The sequence below is a fragment of the Myotis brandtii genome, unplaced genomic scaffold, assembly GCF_000412655.1.
Source record: "Myotis brandtii unplaced genomic scaffold, ASM41265v1 scaffold196, whole genome shotgun sequence".
Taxonomy (NCBI): domain Eukaryota; kingdom Metazoa; phylum Chordata; class Mammalia; order Chiroptera; family Vespertilionidae; genus Myotis; species Myotis brandtii.
In genome coordinates this window covers 3,196,843-3,211,988 of record NW_005357311.1, presented here as the reverse complement: position 1 = coordinate 3,211,988, position 15,146 = coordinate 3,196,843, and the positions used below count along the sequence as shown (strand labels likewise).

The window sequence follows — 15,146 nt, the reverse complement described above, 5'->3', positions numbered from 1 at the left end:
AGGCATAATGGGTTGGGGTATGGAGAGATGATCCTGCGTGCATGCTACCTGCAACGTCACTTCTCATGGGTTAGAGCAGCAGTCCAGCGAAACGTGTGGACGGTCGCACTAAGTGTGTTAGTCAAGCTGCAAACAGGCTTATATTCATTTCACATCAGGCTTTGCCACCGCATGAACGCAGGTCAGGCTGGTGGGCTTTCTGCCAAGTGGTTGCAGCTTGTGGTTTTCAGTCTCTTGGATTTGGCGGTTGTGTTTAAAGGCTTGAGGATGGATGTTAGGTTTTTCACCTTAATTCCTAACAGTGGATTCGTGAGCTTTCTTGGAAGTTCTATCCGGGGAGAGTGACTGCTCATGTACTATCTCATGCTATTATTCCCCCCCCCCCCCCCCCCACACACACACACACGCTTTCCAGGCAGTTGTGCTCTTTGGATGCACAGACCCAGCTCCGGGTATCAAGGAGGTGATGTAGTTTGACCACTATATTCCTGTGTCCAACCAGAATAGAAATTATGCTGAAAGTTAAACCCTTGCTAGAAGTGAAAGCCCTTCTCTTCCTCCTTCCTCACAGAAAAACAGAATCTCTATACATCAACACCCCCCAGATCACAAAGCCAGTCCTCCCCTCGAACCAAAGCGTTGTGGTTGGCTTCCATAGAAAGCCGTGGAGAGGCCAAACTTGAGACGCCTTGGGATGAGCCAGCAGACGACGAACGGGAAGTAAAGGCTGCCACTTGCTCACTTGCAACTGCACAGGAAACAGACACAGCTTTGTAGCTGTGAGTGTAGGTCGAAGTTTGCTTAAATCCTCACGTCTTAACTGCATACCGAAACCCAAGCTTGGGGAATCTGCTGGAAGAGCCTCCGGCTAATACAGTATCGGACTTTGTTGAAGCACGTTCTTTGTAACAGTTCTTACGGCAGAAAGGATTGGAAACATCTGGAATGTCAGGGAGCTGGTTTGGGCACATCAGTGAGATAGGACATTTGCGACATCAAACATGGTTGGAGGAACATTTAATCACAGAGAAGACTTACACTATAATAAGTAGGGTGAAGGGATACAAGTGTGCCTGTAACGTGAACCAATTTTGCCACATGTATAAGCATCGAGTCTAGAAGGGATGGATAACAACGTTAACAGTGCTTCGCATAATAGACTTTAAAAATATATAAGTGGAAGTTTTCTATAACAAGGCTATTTTTTAAAATTCACTTCCTCCTCTCCTCCCTCTTAAGTCCCTTGATCCAGAGGCCTTTTACTCTTGGGGGAGAGTTGTATTCCCTTATATTTAATCATAGAACTATTCTCTTTTACTGCTACGTGTCAACTGGATTTGGGGGATACTTCCTAGCAATTGCTGTTCACAGCAGGGTAAGATTCCCACCACCTGCCGGGGCAGGATGCTGACGTGGGGAGAACAGTGGACGGGGAATAGGGAGAGGTGGGTTCTGGTTCCCACTTCGCTACTGACCACTGTCTTCCCTGGCGTCAGTGTCCGCTGGTGACAGCAGGTTTTTCCTAGAATTCGTCTGGGGGTGTGACTGATTTTGTTTGTTTGTTTGTTCTCAGCGGCTGTCCCATAAAGGATGTTAGGTTATTTCATATTCTACAGAGGGTGAAGCGCAGGCTTAGGGAAGAAGGAAGTTGCCAAGTCAATTAGGAGTTAACATAAGACCAGGAGGAGCGCTGAGGTCCCCGATGGCTGGCGCAGTGTCCTTTCGTCTGCTCTGGTTCACCTCCTGCGCTGCTGCTCCTCGCAACCTCTGGGCCCCACCCCTCAGCTGGCCCAGTAGTTTATCTTTTCTTTTTTCACATGAGTATTAGGCGGTACTAATGCAATCTTGAACTTGGGCTTGGGAATCCTTTGTGGACAAGGCAGCCCCTCCCAGTTGCATGTGTGCGTACAATAAATGAACGCGTTTTATATGTCCTTATTAAATAAATCCTTACTCACAGGAGGTGTGGTAGGTGATGGGAAGGAATCACTATTTCTGAGTGGGATGGATAGCCACTGGGGGACTTTTCTTACCCTGCAGTTTCTTTATAGACTTGAATTCATATCCTCACTGGTCTGCCTATTGCAGACCTGCCCCCACCCGTGGTCTCTTAGACATGCCTTTTCTTACCCTTGCCAGGTACCCCTTAATTCATTCTCTGAAAGAGGAGCGAGGGTGTGGAGAAAAGCTAAATGCCCAGAGCTTGCTGTCATCACACAGGAACAATACGTACGGGCTGTGTGTGCCATCAGGAAACATGTAATCTCCTACTTGCAGCGGCAGTGGTAGCAGTAGCAAAAAGTGGCTCCTTTTCAGTTCATAAAAATTGCCTGTCGGTCACCCAAAGCCACTCTGTTTGGGAAAGGAAATTACAGGGTGTCTCCTCCCCAAGAAGAGGTGCTTTGTGATGCGCAGGCACAGTGGGGCAGCTCAGATAATGTTGGCTTTAGCAGCAGCAGAGTGGGTCTGGCTTCTGGTGCGTGATGCTGCATCCCTCGGGCGGGGGAGACGTTGAATGGTGGGGAGGGCCATAGGAGGACTGGGAGCTCCAGAGCCAGTCAAAGGTTTAGGTGTGATTCCCAGCCTTGCTACTTAGTAGCTTGGATCGTTGGGCAAGTTGCTTGACCTCTCTCGGCCCGTTAACCCATGTATGATCTGGGGCTGAAATGTGTGAATTAAATAATCCATAGAGATAATGTGTGGAAGAGACTGCTACAGTTCCATAAATACAATCAATACCTAAACATTGACCGCCATTATCATTTATTATAGGAATGCAATCCATAAAGTTAAATATCCATTTATAAATATATATACACATATACATGTGTATGTTTATATAAGCATACACACTAATATAAACTGTGTGTATTTGTATACATTTATGCACTTCATTATTCTGCAGGTTTTGGAGTACATGTGCCCAGCCATTTCTTTTGTTACTGTGGTGGGTAAAATATTTAGCTTTTTTCCTTCTGTGTAGCTTAATCTCATTTAAAATCTCCAGATTCTTCAGGCTATATTTTCTGCAGCCAAGATCATTTCAAGGCCAATTGCTAAATGTATGTATTAATGATGTTACTTGCCGGGAGGATTGTGTTATGTACTCCTGCGGGGGAGGGACAGTGTCTGTGGTGTTCACTGCCATATCCACATAGTGCTTGCCATGCAGGAGATGCTCTGTTGTATGTGTTGAATTAAATTAAAAAAAATTTAATGACTGCAGTGGCTGCTGCTACTTAGCTGTTCTGGTTAAGAACTTATTATTAGGGAAGCAGATGGGGGAAGCCTCCTGGGAGTAGTGTTGAGGCTCACCCCTGCCCCTGTCAGCAGTAGTGGGGACATGTTTAGAAATACAGGGTTCCCGTCATGGGGATGCTGCGAGTTAGGCACATGGTGACTGGTGCATGGCCAGTATTTGATCTGGAGTACTATTCATTTGCAATCAGTTTAACCTCCAGGGTGAAATTGACTGCCAATGAGTTTATTCTTTGCTCAAATTTTTGTTTTGTCATTTTTAATTCTTTCACGATTTCTGTGGCTTTTGGAATGTAGCTTGCAGAAGGGAAAGTGGAAGGAGAGGTGGATGATTGCCGTCATTTTGGCTGTAGTTGGCCTGCCTGCCTGTTCCACTGAGGTCACTTTACCACACCGCCCCCTATTGATTCTTTGGAGTATGACATTCCTGCCTGACTGGCTTCTCCCTGTGCTGGTGGCAACTGAGGAGTAACCCTCATTTTCCAAGGAGATAGAGCTGTAGACATTTCATATCCCTATTCTCCAGGCTTCAGTCACTGCCCCAGTGCCAGGTTTGGACACTTCGGGTTGGTTGGGGATAGGTAGAGGTATAGAGGATGTGGCATTGGCAGCTTTCTTGTGAAAAAAAAAAAATGATAAGAGACCTCAATTTTTTAAAAATATTTTTTTCTTGATTTCAGAGAGGAAGGGAGAGGGAGAGAAAGATAGAAACATCAATGATGAGAGAGACTCATTGATCAGCTGCCTCCTGCAGATCCCCTAGTGGGGACCAAGCCCGAAACCCAGGCATGTGCCCTTGACCGGAATCAAACCTGGGACCCTTCAGTCCGCAGGCTGACGCTCTGTCCACTGAGCCAAACAGGCTAGGGCGAGACCTCAGTTTTTAAGAACACATCTTCCAAGAACAATGGGTAACTTCCCCCATGGCCCCAGGAGGTAGTAACTTCATCACCGTGAAGATCATGGATTTACGGTAATCGGTGACGTGACTCTCAAACACAGAACACTGATGTGGTTGTTTCTCTGGGTTTCTCTCCGTAGATCTCTATCTAGTGTGTGACTCTTGTTCTTACGATGGTGTGTGGCTGGAGACTGTTGGGCACAGATGTTTCTTTTTGCCTGATCTCTTTTTATATATTGCTTATAAGCCCGAGATTACTCATTCTGACCCTGCGGGAGCAGTTCCTGTGTTTATAATTGGGAAAATGGGTTGTGACTCCACTGTGAGACTACATTCTCTAGTGCTGTCATCAGGAGAGGAGATGAATGTTTTAGCAGTCTGAATATAGCATATAAGATCAAAAAGAGAAAAGCTTCTGACTGTACTTAATTTGGTCACGAACAAGGCAGGTAGTCCTCCTCCTTGCGCCTGACCTAAAGTATGAACCATATGCTAGCGTTGCTCCTCTTCCATGCTGATCAGTTACGGGAAAACCTGGAGACATTTTAGGAAATCTGTGCCCTCGGAAAAAGGGAAGAAGCTTTGAAAAAGGGAAGTATCCTGGTTGAGAATGACAGGCACAGTATTTTACTGCTCCTCCCATTCAGAGATGGGGGCTCTTTGAATCTGTTTCCTACCCTCTATAGATCTGGGATGGTAGAGCTCAGCTGAATCCCCAGCTGATGCAGCCTCGGTGAAACAAGCGAGGAACCACTCATCAATCCATAGGATGATGGCAACAAACATATTGTTGTTTGAAGACTATGCGTAGGGATAGTTTGTTGCATAGCAATCGATAACTTATAGAATGAACTTCCTCTGGGTAAAAACACTCAGACAGGGATCCTGTTGTGCCCGCCTGTTCTCAAAAAATCATCAGGATTAGGAAGAACGTCTTTCACATTTTAGTATAATTTTGATCAATCTGATTCCTTTCTTCTTAGTCACCAGCTGATAGGACTGCCAGGTGCTCACAGCTCACAGGGAAGGAAGGTAGCCAATTTGGGGGGCGTGATTCCTTTTGGGGAAAGGGTTATTTGGGAGTTAATGCTACATAGAGAGTAGTTTGAATATACTATACTGGTGTGCAAAGTGTAGCAATAGAAAAAAAAATAATTCTGAGAGGAAAAAATGAGAAAATACCAAAGAAACTTTTGAAAACTGTGCCTTGGATTGGCTCTATACTTAAAGTGGGGGGAAATTTCCCCCTTATCCTACTTGTATAGGATCTCTCTGCTCTTAGAAGCCAGGTTCAAGCTACTTCTTTTTAGTTAAATCATGACATGAATGAGTTTTTGAAATCTGGCTTTGGGAATTTTCCTACAGTTTATGTTGTTATAATAGAACATGTTATCTTAACAACCAATTTGTAAATTAGAGCATTTATAACTTCAGAGCATGGATAGGTTGGGGCCTGCCGGTTACCATAGTAGACCTGGTGTTTGAAAAATGGACTAGCTACTTTTCTAAATTTATCAAAATATTAGACATAATTATTTTACAAGTCTGTTAATTGTTATAGTGAGTATGGTCAATTGAGTTTTAGAGGCACAGTATTTTACTGCTCCTTTCATTCAGAGATGGAATGAAAAGCCCTAATTATCACTATATAGTTAATTTTATTATAGATTTGTTTCTAAGTCTGTCTTTTGTTTCTATTTTTCTAAGTCCATTTCATATTTTTATATTCCCTTTATATTTCTGATATAAATGAAAAACATACTTGTTAGAGAGTGCTTTGCCTGGCCAATGTGGCTCAGTGGTTGAACATCCACCTATGAAGTAGGAGGTCACTGTTCGATTCACAGTTAGGGCACATACCTGGGGGCATACAAGAGGCAGCCAGTCAATGACTCTCTCATCATTGATGTTTCTATCTCTCTCTCCCTCTTCCTTCCTCTCTGAAATCAATCAATACACACACACACACACATACATACACCTCGGTTGCCAGCTCGATCCCCAGCTGGGTGATGGGCACTTCGAGTGGAAGGGAGGGGAAGAGACACACAGAGAGAAACATAGATGTGAGCCACCCACTCACCGGCTGGCCCCACCCCCAGATTGCCCCACAGCTGCCGCTGGTCGCCTCCCTCTGCGGGGTGACCAGCGGGGTGATGGGGGGGCCTGCAGGCTAGGGGCAGCTCCTGCATTGAGCATCTGCCCCCTGGTGGTCAGTGAGTGTCATAGCGACCAGTTGTTCCAATGGTTGTTCCGCCAGGTGGTCGATTTGCATATTAGGCTTTTATTATATAGGATATACATATTTTTTAAAGAGTACATTTTCAGAATTGTATAATCATTACTATAATCTCGGAACATTTTCTCCATTCCAAAATGAAACTGTATTCATTGGCAGTCTCTCCTCATTCTTCTCCCCTCTTGCCTGCTGCTGCATCAGTACCCTACCCCCAAGCCTTTTGCAACCGCAAATCTTTCTGTCTCTAAATTTGCCTGTTCAGGACATTTCATATAAATGGGATCATATAATATGTGGTCTTTTGCATTGAGTTTCTATCACTTAGCATAATGGTTTTGAAGTTTTATCCATGTTGTAGCATGTCTTAGTCCTAAGAGGGAAAATGATTTAGCCACCATGGATATATAACCATTGCTTAATAAGTTTATTGTATAATATCTTATTCAAACAAAAATAATGAACAGACCATAAGACACAAGTAAGTTATGAAACATGACAAAACAAACTCCTGGATTCCCACCACTCAACTTCAGAACAAGAATGCTGGTGATACCATCGCATCTACCCAGGAATTTCATTCCTATCCTGTTCCCTCACCTCTTATCCTACAAATGAATCCTTATATAGTACATCATTTATTCTGCTTGTTCATATACTTTAATAAAAATATGTGTACAGCTTCATTTTTCCCCAGTCAGTATTATGTTTCTTAGATTCCTTCATGTTGTGTTTAGCTGTGCGTCTTTTGATTTCATTGCTTTTTAATTTTCTGTGTGATTGTATTGTTTCTCTTCTGAATAAATATCTGGGGTGTTTCCAGTATTTTACTTATTAAGAACAAGAATGCAGTGAATGTTTTTGAACTGCCCCCTTGTACATGTTGAAGGTTTTTCTCTAGGGCATAGACCTATCAGTAGAATTGGTACATAGTAAAGTATAAGAATATTTAATTTTTAAAAATACCATTCCAAATTCACACTTGTATCTGAATTATAGGAGAATTCTCACCGGTCCACATTAACACTTGGTATTGCCAGACATCTTAACTTTCCCCAGTCTCGGGTGTAGAAAATGGTGATCTTAATTTGCACCTTTTTTATTACTCATGAGTTTGTTGATTATGAAATATTTTAAATTGCCATTTAAAACTTTGGTTTTCTTTTTTATTGGAGGTTATATTTCTCTATAGTGTTTATATATTCTGGATACTACTCATCACTTTGTTACATGTATTGCAAGTTTCCTTCAGTTTGAGGGCTGCCTTTTCACTTTTTTTATGGTCTTTAAATATAAACATTTAGCAACTTCTCTAACAATTTCTCATTGTTCCATATCCAAGCAAGTGATCAGTGGACTTATTTTGAATTGGGTGTGGACCAGTTTGGGTGGTGTTGAGTTCAAGTGGTGAGCCGTGTAATCAGAGTTGTGTTCTAGTTACATGTAATAGGACATGCACACAGGTATAGGTTTTGTTCTACTGTAGATGGGTGGTGAAGACTGGTCTTTCACTCTCGCTGGTTTGAGAGGCACTGCAGCTCGATCAAACTTGGTAGCTGTTAGGGATCCTTCTTAACATCAAGATTCTCTGAGTTCTTGTCCTGAAAAGTCACCCTTGTTGCTGCTTTCTCTCCTGTCCTGCATCCTGTAACAGTGGCCTTGGCCATTGTTAGTATCTGGGGCAGAACAGCACAGTTGTGAGGCCTAATCAGAATTCTGTTCTGTATTTGTGATTTGCTGGCAATCCTGAATGTAATAAATAATATATTCACTTGTTGACTGTTGATTGCTTTTACTATAAGATAGTGTGCCTTATGTGGAGGAAATAAGCAGAGTCAATAGAGAATTAGAATCCTCAAGAAGTCATCTCCTAGATCTTCTAATAGAGGAAATGGAAGCATCACCTGCTACCCACCCCTGCAATACCGACACTTAAATGTTAGACAGCGCAGGACAGTTGTTTGTGGTGTTAAACCCATTGGTATGATGGATTTTCCAGCTAATCCTGTAAGAGGTGCCAGTCATCAGTCATGAGTTCTGCTGAACTCTGAGCGTCTCCTGGAACAATCAGTTGTGCAGTGGTGCACCTAATAAATGACAGAAAGAACAGGATTTTATATAGTTGCCTGGTTTTGTGTTGTAGTAATTTGCTTTTTGTACTAATTTGGTGTTAGATGCTACTTAAAGCTGAGGGGTTAAAATCAATAAATGTGGACTGTAAGTGACTAGTCAACAGAATAGTAAACTTAAATAATTAGAATGATATATTTAAATATATTCATAAATGTAAATAATTTAAATGATAAATAGAGCCTGCATGGATTCATATGCATTAGAGTAGCGGTTGCCAACCAGTGGTCCATGGACCCCTGCTGGTCTGTGAGGTCTGAAAGGTTGGTGACCGCTGCATTAGAGCTTCAAGATATCTTAGTTGTAGGATTTTATTTATTTTTTTGTATTAAAACAAGTCAGCAATCAACTTAAAAGGAATTTTTTTAAAAAAACAAATGCAACAGTGTTATCTTTGTAGTCACTTGAACTTTCTTGATTATATTCTTTACGTATGGCTGCTATCAAATCCATTTTGCTTATAATTCTTGCTTTGAAAAGCTGTCCTTTTTAAAAAAATAATTGACAGATCATGAATTGCATCATTCCACATAATTTTGGTTTTGGCCCTTGGATTTTTTTCTCCTCAGCAGTGAGTGCTACTGTTGAGAGTTTTTGCCTTCTCCTTTCTGTACTAACCCTGGATCTCCAAATGCCACTGATAAAGAACAGAAACACTAGACAATCACATTGGAATTTCCTATCAATTTTGTGCCTTGGTCATAACAGCATCGGGTCAGAACGAACTGTGTTTTTCTTATCTGCAGAAAATTGTGCTCATTTAGAGTATGGTTGCCTAAGTAAGTACTGACTCAGGAGGAAATAATTTTCTCTAATAATTCTTTTGGTGTTTATTTTTTCCAGGGGACCTGGTACATTTCTCCTGTTTCCCCTCTTCCCATGTCTCTCTTGTCCCCCCTCCCCAGCCTCCGTTGTTACATTGGCTTTTTGGTAGGATGGGGAAATAATGATGGAGAAATGTTTTGTACTCTAGGCCTCACATTAGCAGACATTGAGTGTTTACTGCTAAATGAGGAGCAAAATAGCAGACACTAATAAATGAGTAAGATTATACCAAATTCACTCTATTTCTAAACATAGCAAATAGAATCAATCATATTGAACATGAACATACAATCACAGGTTTTTAAATTTCCTCCAGAGTTTTTAAATCTTCAATCTACAAACATATGCAAAACACTAAGAAAAGGTTTTTCTTGAAAAATTTTCTAATGCTTTTGTTTATTTTCTTTGGAGAGTTTATAGAGTTATATAGTTAATTTTGAAATACAATTTTATTTATTGAGTTATTGAAGTAGAATTTTATTTTTGAATTTGGATGTGTTTAGGTATGCTGAGATTTTTAAGCATTTCAGGTAAAAAGGAAAATATATTGCTACAACTAATGAAATTTCATACAGTATAGCCAGTTTGGGGCCCCTTTTGCAAATGGTGCCTGTGGTTTGCTCCTTTGCTTCTGGCTCTTGGCTTCTTGGGGGAGAATAAATTGAAAAGGTAATTTATTTTACGTCTTAGATAAAAAGGCCTGTTTTGGAGTTAGGGAAGAAAAAGCCAGGACTAAGATCAAGATCAAAGTGGATACTTACAGCCAGGCCGGTTTGGCTCAGTGGTTGGAGTGACGACAGCCCATGGACCAAAGGGTTTCGGGTTCGATTCCCGGTCAAGGGCATGTACCTGGGTTGCAGTCTCCATCCCCGGATGGGTCACAAGGAATGCAGGAAGCCACCAATCGATGTGTCTCTCTCACATTAGTGTTTCTCTCTCTTCTCCTCCCTCCCTTCCACTCTCTCTAAAAAGTCAATGAAAAATATCCTCAGGTGAAGATTAAAAAAAAAAAAAGTGGATACTTACTGCTTTTCTGTACTACATGGCTCATACTCTGATAATTAACTTTTACTCATGGTTGTCAGTACCCCTTATCTGTTCTTTTAAAACCAGTCTTCTCTGAGGCTATAATTAGATACAGCAGCTTGGTGGGTTTTTTTTGTCAGCATTTATGTGTTAATTCCTAAGATGATCTGAAACCAATTGGAAACAGGGTGAACTAGGAACCTGAATCCTGTCCTCCCCATGGGTGGTTTTTCTCTGGCTGTTTAGGTGGTTTGGGAGGCAGAGTAACAGCCCTCAGTGAGAATTAAGAAGTGGCAAAAACTTATTTAAAGGAGACCGTTAATAAACTCCGTTAGGCTCTATTCGCCGCCTTGTTAGATTGGTTTAACCAGCTTCCTCATGTTATTCATGGGCCCTGAGAGTGGCATTTTTTATTAATGAGCTTTGCCTAGAAATACGTGCCTATTCGAAAGTGGAGAATGATTTTTGTTTGCCAAGGCCTCCGTCTCTCACGACTGGTGACATGTCACTTACTTTGAAAGTCCTTTTAGAGCAGATCTAGCCCTCTTCGTCTCCCTGCCCCCAATTTAAAAAATTTGCTGCTTTCCCTGGTGTTAAAGAAAAACAGTTCAAGTCAAGTTGAAGATCTGATTGGTTCGTTGAACGATTCACGAATTGGGCAGCACCCATCTGGTAAAGAGAGAGGGGGCTCTGAGCAGTTGCATGAAACAGAATGTTTTTCTGGGCAGAACGAGGGGGGGACGAGGAAGTTGAAGGAGTGGATTATTTCAGGCAGAGTCATCTTCCTGAAGGCTGCGGGTTTTATCAGGCAGATTACAGATTACCTCACCAGCCCGGACCAGGAAAGTTCAGATTGATTGTTTTAAAATTCCATTCCTGGGAGAGGCGGAGACTGCAATTAGGTTAGTACTGAGGTCTTCTTGGTGGGGCTTACCGCAAAGAACTCCATTTTGGGTATTTTGTGTCTTTTTAACCCTGGGAAGAATTGCAAAGGAAACCAGGTGTTCTGTGAAATACTGACCCTGTTAATCATCAGAGTTCTTTTTCTTTCTTTCTTTTTAAAATATATATTTTATTGATTTTTTTACAGAGAGGAAGGGAGAGGGATAGAGAGTTAGAAACATCTATGAGAGAGAAACATCAGTCAGCTGCCTCCTGCTGTGCCTGCAACCAAGGTACATGCCCTTGACCGGAATTGAACCTGGGACCCTTTAGTCCGCAGGCCGACGCTCTATCTATCCACTGAGCCAAACCGTGCAGGGCCAGAGTTCTTTTTCTTAATGGAGATATTACTCATATACCATAAAATTCACCCTTTTCAAGTGTGCACTTCGGTGGTTTTTAGTATATTCACAAGGTTGTATAAACTCAGCACTGTCTAATTCCAGAAATTTTCATCACCCCGAGAAGAAACCTTGTATCATTAGCAGTCCTTCCCCGTTCTCCCCTACCCCTACCCTGGCCACCACTAATCTACTTTCTATCAAATGCTCTGCTTTCTATTACACTAAACCTGTTGTCCCTGTGACTTAATGGTTAGATGATATGGGAAGTGGGTGGCAGCTACATGAACAGACTCTTAGGGCCTATCCTCTTGGTCAGCTGAGCCTGTGAGCCTGTGAGTCTGGTTCTCTTTATAGCTTGTGATTAAATTTACCTAAAATATCGAATGTCTGGTGGTAACATGCAAGAAGTTGAGCCTGACTTGATAATGAAATTAATTTGTGGAAAACACCCTTTTGAATTCTAAGTACAAATCACCAAAAAGGCATTAAAGTTCCTCTCTACCTTTGTATTCTGTAACTTGAGAATACTCAGAATTCAAATCATATAGGACTTGGTCAGTCGAAACCAGAAAAACAGGTAGTTTGAACAGATTGTGGACTTGGATATACGTGTCAAATATGCTTTGAATAAATTCTTTGGATTTCTGCCCATTGCACATGTATGAGATCTTGAAGTATATGAGTTTTGAAAATGGCTGGGGATTCGTTTGAAGTGGGAGGGGAAGCGCCAGTCCCCAGCAGTCTTCCTTGACCATAGTGTCTGGAAGAACAGACATTGAGAAGTGCTGACGAAATATGAAGTGTGTGAGGGAACCCCTGGGGACCTAGGGGACTGCTCCGTGGACGCTCTGGGCTGGGAATAAAAATTTATTAGCTGCGATGTGTTCCTAATTGCTCAACTCTCCTGGATTATCCCAAATGGTTTCTTAAAGAAACGGAGTGCTGGAGCTTCTCCCAAAGTTTCCACTTTTTTTGTAGCTGTGTTTTTCAGTCTAAGTACTGCATGTGGCTCTCTGTTGGAGAATTGCTTGGCAGGCAGTTCCAGAGCCTGGCGTACTTCCTCTGGGCCACTGTGATGGAGAGCAGGAAGGATGGACTCCCAGAAACCATGCCTATTAAAGTGTGGGTGTTGGGGAAGCTAGTGAGTATGGACAGAAATCTAAACCACCAGGCTTGGGAGTGGTTGTCGGACCTTTTACAATGAAAGGTGGTAGTTGCTTAATGCAGGTGCCCTTTTGTGTCCTGCCCTCTGGCTCTCCTGTTATTTTAAGTGACAGATGCTGGACCAGGCTTGGAATTGATGAGGCTTTCTTTCCCTTGACTTGGCAGATGAAACAGGAATGCATTATTGGGGATTAATGCATCAAAATGCTGCAGTTTAAAAAGTGCTTTGAAATATAGTGGAGTCCATCTGAAACAAGTATTTTCTCTCTGAAAACATTAATTTCCTTCAAGGGTGGTTGGTTTTTCTGTTTATTCTGTTCAAACATAGATGGGGTGGGGGGGATTTACAGAAGAATATTTTCAACTCCATTGAATTATGCCTGACTCTGTTTTAATCTCTTTTTAAAATTCAGTAAAGTGTGACCTTCCTTGCCCTCACCTCCAAAAAATTCCCAGTAGGGAAATAGATAAAAAGCAAAACTCCTTTTATCCACCCTTACTCTTCACCCCCTGGATCCCCACTACTTTGCAATAACTACTTTCCAGCCATTTGGTTTATTTCCTTACAGTAACTACTCAATGAACATGTAATGAATCCATGTGTATCTGTAATGCTTTCTAAATGACACACCCAAACCCTTTCAGTAACACCCTAAAGAGGTGACATAATTTTACTTTTTAAAGTGAGTTGAAATTCTCTGCTGCAGTTAAAAAACAAAGTTGCCTAGATATTGTAATTACAGTAAGTTCTCACTTAACCTTGTGGATAGGTTCTTGGAACTGCTGTCAAACAGGTTATTTGATATTCACAAGAGCTGAGTTCCTACTATCTCATCAACACTATGATGAAACGATCTTGACCCGAATGACATTATGTGAGGAACTGCTGTGTAAACTTGTGAGATGTGGTGACTTGCAAATAGTTATGGATTGATGCACGTAACCCAGAATTGGACTTATCTGCCATGTGAGAAGGCGCTTTCTGTATTCTGGTAATTGACTTGAGATTGCTTTGAAAAACTGCAAAACAATCTTTGTTAATGACTTTGAAATATCACTTTAAGAAGTGGGACCGTACATAGTACAGGGAGGCCCTTGGGGGTAATAGTAGGATTGCTGCTGAGTTCCTCGGGTTTGTGCGTCTTGGGGTGTGTTGGTTCACAGTTAAAAATAGGGCTCTAATTAAAATGGGTGTTCTCGTTGGAAATAAGAACTATATTTCAATTAGTAAATTTCCTGTTTCCTTAACTTGTGTTTTTTTTTTTTTTTTGTTGTTTTAATTTTTTTTTAAACAGCAAGCCAGGGCTGAGCAGGAAGAAGAATTCATCAGTAACACGTTATTCAAGAAAATTCAGGCTTTGCAGAAGGAGAAGGAAACCCTTGCTGTAAATTATGAGAAGGAAGAAGAGTTCCTCACTAATGAGCTCTCCAGAAAATTGTTGCAGGTAAATTATCTATTCTCCCCTCTCATCTCCCCTGCCTGTTGTCCTCTCCAGGAAAAAACGACTTTGATGGAGCAGTTTGCTCAAAACATTTGCTGATGAGCTTGTAGCTAACAGTCTTTGGAGATTAAAAATGCCTGGTAAAGATGGCAGCAGTGTGATACTGAAGACTGTGGTTCCCTAGCTCATCTGCTCAGGGAAGGGAAGCTACTTTACATCAGCATTTCAAGAAACAGCTGAGGAGCCCGAGGCCTCCGCCTGGGAGGGAATGCTGTATGCAGAATTTTTGGATATAGGAGGATTAATACCAAATGTGAGATTTCTTTCCCCTTTTATGTTGAATCTGTAATGAATGCATAAACATTTTTGGCAGTCAGAACTAGGTCTTTTGTACTAAAATATGGGGATATAAAGTGAAATGTCCATTTGGGGGAAAAAAAAATAAAAGGTCTTCACAATCCATGGTTAAAATGACACACAATCAGTTGTGCTCAAGTGGGTGTGTGATATGTTAATAAACAAATATTAAAACTTAAAAAATTATTTGTTTTAAATATTAAAACAACATTAATCACTAATAGTTTGTAAAAGATACCACACAAAACATACAGGAAGGTTTGATTTTTTTTTTTTTTTTTTTAGTTCAAAGGCTCTCCCCTCCTTTTTTCTCCCATACTCCCCCCTCGCCTCCCCAACACTTACTAGTGAAGTACAAAAGTAAAATTTGTTTAAGGCAGACATTTTGTGGGCTACTTAGTATGAACTTAAGAATAAGTAGGATAGCCCTGACTGGTTTGGCTCAGTGGATAGAGCAGTGATGGCGAACCTATGACATGCATGTCAGAGGTGACACGCGAACTCATTTTTTTGGTTGATTT

The 15,146-nt window shown here is 41.5% G+C and overlaps 1 protein-coding gene across 1 annotated transcript in view; it reads left to right on the top strand.

The window, feature by feature from the left end:
• CCDC6 (coiled-coil domain containing 6) overlaps positions 1 to 15,146 on the top strand; it is a 107,757-nt gene that overhangs the window by 36,187 nt on the left and 56,424 nt on the right. Inside the window, exon 2 of the mRNA XM_014538716.1 lies at positions 14,122 to 14,271. The gene's annotated coding sequence lies outside the window, so the exon portion shown is untranslated. The remainder of the gene's footprint in view (positions 1 to 14,121; positions 14,272 to 15,146) is intronic.